Consider the following 6755-nt stretch of genomic DNA (forward strand, 5'->3'; position numbering starts at 1 on the left):
CGTAGAGTAAAGATGAATAGGAAATGCAAATCACAGAATGCAAAGTTAAATAGAAAAGTAAAATGGTGAGATTCGTACCTCCCAAACTCTCCAGTAGCCACCGAGTAAATCCACCTTATGGCGGGACACAGAGCTCATGTAGCAGTATAAGGTGGCCAAGCTGGCGCCACTCCAATCATACTCTGCCACCTACTGTAGATGCACCAGTGCTCTAAGAAGATACATCCCCACGGTATTCTCCGTGTTCACAAACAAGGTAGTACCGAAAAGATACATAAGGAAGCCACGAGCGTACTGGGCAATCTCATCTGCAGTAGCTGGCTGACGGTTGATGAAGTGATCGTAGAGCCAGCTGTAGCGCACCATCCCCTAACTACTGATGTTCGGGATCGCTCCAAGAAGCTGGAGCTATGCAGCTCTCCATTGCACCATATATGGGTCAAATGGAATAGGGCCACCAACCCCGACTCGCAGGCCGGTCAGCATGGAAAAGTCATACGGTGTCAACGTCATCTCCCCAGTCGAAGAGAAGTGGAACGAGTATATGGTGTCCCACCACCTCTCTGCTAAAGTTCCATATAACACTGACTCAGCCTGCATCTGGATGAGCCTGGAGCAGAAGGGCCCAAAGCCGGCAGCATCTACTACTGCGCGAACCTCCGCAAGAAGTCGCTCATACAAGCGTCAAGGGCCCGATATGGTCCCTTAGCTGATAATCCTCCTAGCTACAACCTATAAATAGGGAATGCATCAATATATGTACAACAGAGACAAATGCTTTGTTCATAAGTTTCAACATATGTACATAATAAAGGAAAGTTGCTTACCGTAGAGCCCTCGGTGGATAAGTTCTCCGTGGGCTCGCGCAGAAGTGTGTTCTCCTCCAACCCAGGGATGAAGCCCATAAATCGTAAAATCCCACTTGGCGAGAGAATATGAGTGCGTGGCTGGTAAGTGGCCGCATCAAATGGCTTATCCGCGAGGGGAAGCAAAGCGGGGGCATCCTCGGCCTCCATATCTGCACCATGGACGGCACCAATATCAATGACCGGGTCCGAAAAGGGAACCTCGTCATTAGCCATGAGGGAAAGTAGAGAAGAATGAAGAAAAAAGTGGAGAACTAAGTGAAAATGGGTAAAAATCCCAAAATCTCAAACCCTAGGAGAGAGAAACTGAAGAGAGGATAAAAAAATCAAAGGGGGAAAAAGGAAAATGTGGGTAAAGTGAGAAAAACAAAGACAAAACCCAAACTTGCGCTAAATCAATTTTTGTTCAGTTCAAATGTAGAGAAAAACAAGGGTTTCAAAGAAAAATAGCATGGATCGTTGGGTAAAAGCAAGGGAAGAGAAATCTAGAGAGAGAGGGATGCTAGAGAGAGAGGCGGGAGAATTGTATACATATATGTATGTGTATTGTATATTTATGTATCATATACATATTTGTTTGAATTTTTTATACAAGAGTGGCTTTGGCTCAGTGGTTGAAGGCTGAAAGGCTGAGTCCGAGGTCGGGGGTTCGAACCCCACAACAATTGTTTCTTTTTGTTTTGTTTTGGTTTTGTATATATATATGTCTTGTATAAGTATATATATATTGGTTTGTATATTTTGTCTCAAGAGTGGCATAGCTCAGTAGTTGAGGGAGCAAGAGACAAAGCCTGAGGTTAGGGGTTTGAAACCCCGTATCCCCACATCCATGCATTTTGTTCCTTTCTTTTTTTCGTGTTTTGCGTACGTATATATCTCCCGTATATATCAGTGTATATACCCATATATATATATATATATATATTAAAAAAAAAAGAGCAGGTGCGCCTGGTGTTCACACCATCTTTCCTACTTTCATTCTGTGCATCTATTGCACACTGATTTCACTTCAAGTGTCTACCGCACAATCTCAATCCATCACGCTGCACTGTGCATCGTGCTATTTTGCGCATCGCACTATCTTATGCACTTCACTGGTCTAGGAGACCTTAAAACCTCTGAATGTGCAATTCCTTTGGTGTTTGTCGTGTCCGAACGACTTCACGAGTCTAAGAGACCTTAAAACCTCTGAAGGTGCAATTCCTTTGGTGTTTGTCGTGCCAGAACGACTTCACGGGTCTAGAGACCTTAAATCCTCTAGAGGTGCAATTCCTTTGGTGTTTGTTGTGCCCGAACGACTTCAGACGATCTGGTATATCCACCTGACCGTGTTTGTAATGAGTTCCTAGGAGACCAATTGAGACGGTAGAAACTAGAGTTCGAATGGTGATGCCTAGAACGCAAAGGTTTGGAATTTCCGAGACTAAAGTCTGGTTTAAATACCCAAGGGCATATCCTCAACTTGAAATCTATATGGCAGCCCCATAGGTTAAGGTAGCTTGTATGCGCCTCAATTTTGGATACTGAACCAACCTAGTCTGTCACCCTGTTGGAAAATAGGGAAAATTGTAAACATATGTTACTATTTTAAAAAAACAAAATAATAATAATAAAAAAAATCAATCAAATCAAAAAACAAAAACAAAGAAATCATTCTACCATACCTTCTTCCATTCGTGAAAAGACGCGTTTGGACTTTATTATCCCCCTCTTGCAAAAAGACGCATTAGGACTTCATTATCCCCCTCTTGCAAAAAGACGCATTAGGACTTCATTATCCCCCTATTGCAAAAAGATGCGTTTGAACTTCATTATCCCCCTCTCATGAAAAGATGCATTTGGACTTCATTATCCCCCTCTCGCGAAAGGACACATTAGGACTTCATTATCCTTTTCCCGCGAAAAGACGTGTTTGGACTTCATTATCCCCCTCTCGCGAAAAGATGCGTTAGGACTTCATTATCCCCCTCTCACAAAAAGACGCCTTTGGACTTCATTATCCCCCTCTCACAAAAAGACGCATTAGGACTTCATTATCCCCCTCTCGCAAAAAGACGCATTTGGACTTCAATATCCCTCTCTCGCGAAAAGACGCGTTTGGACTTCACTATTCCTCCCCTCGCGAATGGAGCGATTGGATTTCACTATTCCTTGTGTAAAACACGGTTTGATTTGTTTTGCTCTGATTTATGCTTTCGTTCAGCGTCACATCATTGTCTTGATTGCATTTCATTGCATGATCATAAGTTATGTTTTACATATCATGTTGCATCTTGCCCCTGAACTACGCAGGTTTGATTCCTTGCAAAGGGATACGTAGGTAACCCTCGGGTTCAACCAATTGTGTGCGCATCTGTTTGTTTTTTCCAAAGTCTTACGATCTTGTCAAATGGGTCGTCTTCGGGCTTTGACAGTCACTCATGTCGTAAAATGACTTCGAGCTCTGTCAAAGAGGGCAAACTGTTCAAAGAGGGCCAACTGTAGACACCCCAATTTTGACCACTCATAAGACTTAGGCGCTTGATTCCGAGAACTCGATGATGACGATTACATTGAGTCAGTGGTTTAAATTCTCAATTAAAGAATCTGAGTTCGAGCTCTAAACAATTCCAACCTACCATACCCACCGTATTTCTACCCCAGAACTTCAGTATCGCACCTTGTATCAACTTGTGTTGAACCTGAAAGTAAGAGATAATGGAAATATATTTAAGTCTGGCCAGACCAAAGTGATATCCGGTCGGAGATACCAACATCCGGCCGGACATCTTGACTTTTCACATAGATTCAGTAGTGTTCTACTAGCTACCCAATTCTACAGATATTTTGATCAAACCCGCTCGGGGCCTGTAAATAGCAGGGTTCAGACTGCTATAGAGGGTTGAAAAACACATAGAATTTGGTTAGAGAGATTAGATCAATATCAAGTGAGTTAGAAATATCAAGAATGAGTTAGTGAGTTAGAAATTTCAAGAGGTAGAAAAGATCAAAGCCATCACCCTTCTTGTTCTTCCACAAGCCTTGAAGCTCTCATATCATCCATACATACCATACAAGAGCTTGAACTTGAACTTGGTTTGAGAATTGCAAATCATACTCAAACTTGAGGGTGCCTTGGAATCAAGTTTGATTGACAACAAGAACATCTTCTCTACAAGAGGTAAAGCTTTCTTGCTTTTATTTCAATCTTTGTTCATCTTTTTCTTAGGTTTTCATATTATTTTTGGATTGTTTTGAGGGCTGAAACTTGTGATTCAAAGCTACCCAAAGGTGGAAGGGTTAATCCCCCTTGATTGAATCTTACTCCTCGCTTAAATCCTTGTGTTTCCCATTTGCTTTCGTCCACTTTTGCCACTGTTTTGGGGTTGATCTGAGACTTTTTTGGAGCTGTATTTCAATATCTAAACTATGTGATTTGAAGTTGTAAAAGTAGGGATGGGTTAGCCACCCTTCCTCGTACTTATACTAGCTTTAATCTCTCTATGATTGTGCACCTTCTATAGTTTAATTTCAGCACTATTGTATGTTATTTGGGGGCTGTTTAATTTACTTCAATAAGTTTGTTTTACATATTATGTTTGTGTTATATTAACAAATTAATCAACCTTGCATAACCACCTCTGCAACTTCCCTCCATTCTTTGATGATTTTGATTAAAAAGTTATGAAAAATTAAGATTGTGATTCAAGTATAAGAAAGAAGCTTTTCTCATACTTAATGGTTTAATCTCCTAGGAGGCTCACTACCAAAGGCATAAAACTTTCTCATGCTTAATGGTTTAATCTCTCCGGAGGTTCATTACCAAAGGTATAAAAACTTTCTTATACTAAAGTACAATCATGTATTTTTCAGTTCTTTTTATCACCAGTGTGTCTACTTTTAAGGGATTAATTGACCCTTGGAAATCGTCAAGGAAAGTGTCATTATCACTTATTATCAAGTTTGGATTTCAAGTCATTATCACTCACTATGGGTTTATCTAAGTCATTATCACTCTTTGGAGTTTGACTAGTCCTTGTTGCGCATCTTGAGTTTGACTTAAAATCCCTTATCGCTTGTAAATGAGTTTGACTCTTCTTTTGTAATTTCCCCCGAAGAATTTTTCATCAGTGTGTTTACTGTTAAGGGATTAATTGACCCTTGGAAATTGCCAAGGAAAGTGTCATTATCACTCATTATCAAGTTTGGATTTCAAGTCATTATCGCTCACTATGGGTTTTTCTAAGTCATTATCACTCTTCTGAGTTTGACTAGTTCTTGCTGTGCATCCTGAGTTTGACTTGAAATCCCTAACTTGTAAATAAGTTTGACTCTTCCTTTGTAATTTCCTCCGAAGAAAATAAGGTTTATTTACTCAGGTTAAGTCGACACTTATTTTCCTTTATTGCATTTTGGACTTAGTAGATGTAAATATCACTGTGGACTTAATAGATTAAAGAAAAGGGAAGGTAATATAAAAAAGGCTAATAAAATTGAGCTTAAAATGAATCAACCAACATAAAGAACCAATATGATTGATTGAATTCGTTCGGACGTTATACCGAGTTTACTGTGTCAAGGCTTGTCTTACATTAGTCCATAATATTTTGATGAATCTTGAAGCATCTCTACTTCCCTTCTTGAATTTGCTTCATGATAGGAAGGAGGGGTGGTCGTTATGTATTACATTTATTGATCTTTGTCCTATCGTGTCCAAAATCATCTTGCAAATCAACTTGCAACCATAGATGGTTTGGGAACCGAGTTCGCTCCTCTCATGAGTATTTTCCATGATAGAGAAGAGTAGAAGAGACAAATATGGCCAGGAATACCCTATCTGCATGTTTGCATTGTTTCACCTCAGGCACAAAATAAATAGATTTCCGCAAAGAAAACAAGGTATGCTTGGATTTATTTGGGGCTCGACTAAGTCTTGTTTTGGGTCAGCAAGGCTCCAATAAATTGCAAACAATACACTTTTGGTCGAAAGCAATGATAAGATGAAAGAGAACAAATCTCAACAAGGCAGATAAAGTAATTCCTGAGGAGCATCGCGTGATTATTACATATTATTTGTTGTAATAAATTAGACAGCCCTTTTTCATCATTATTCATTCGGATTTGTAATATTTATTTATTCGGACACTTGGACATATGGACCCTCCTGCGCGAGGGCAGACAAACTTGTAATAATGTGTATGTCTTCCAACTCCACGTCTTTCTCTCTTTTATTTACCAACTTATGATGGTTAGTTTAAAGACATCATGTTTAATTTAGCATACTCATGTTTGCATCCACTTGTATTGCATGCATAAAAGTTTGGCTGATCATATTATTCAAATGTCAAATTCAAACTCTTTACTTGAATACGTGCGCTACCACATGCCTTGAATTGACTCGCATGCCATGCTAGTGGCCGAGCTTATTAATTGCATATTGTATGTGTTGCATTAGCCATATTACATAGTTAGGATCATGCATTTTTCTAACTGGTTCCTTTTTTGGCTTGGAGTACGAAGTAAGCTTTTATGCTTTAGCATATTGCATAAGTGCGATTGCTGTCGTATCAAACATACTACTGTGAGGCTAAATGCTTAATTGTTAAACTGCTTGAATACCTGTGGATGAAGGCTATTCATTGAAATTGGGATACTTTGATTAAATGTATATATATGAGATCACTTTTTCAAGTGGTACATATTCAAAACAAATATGAAATCAAACGTTCCAACTTCTAGTGAAATTAGTCTATACTTGTATGTTAAAAATAAAATAAGAACATATATTGTACATAAGAATCACATCATAATTAGTAGAGGCCGATCTTTGATCGGGTGAGTGGGGTGCTCATTATTGACCTTCCCCTCTCATACCTAAGTCCCCAAACTAAGACACTTTGGTAACGACGG

The sequence above is a fragment of the Camellia sinensis genome, chromosome 1, assembly GCF_055761805.1.
Source record: "Camellia sinensis isolate YWXY chromosome 1, ASM5576180v1, whole genome shotgun sequence".
Taxonomy (NCBI): Eukaryota; Viridiplantae; Streptophyta; class Magnoliopsida; order Ericales; family Theaceae; genus Camellia; species Camellia sinensis.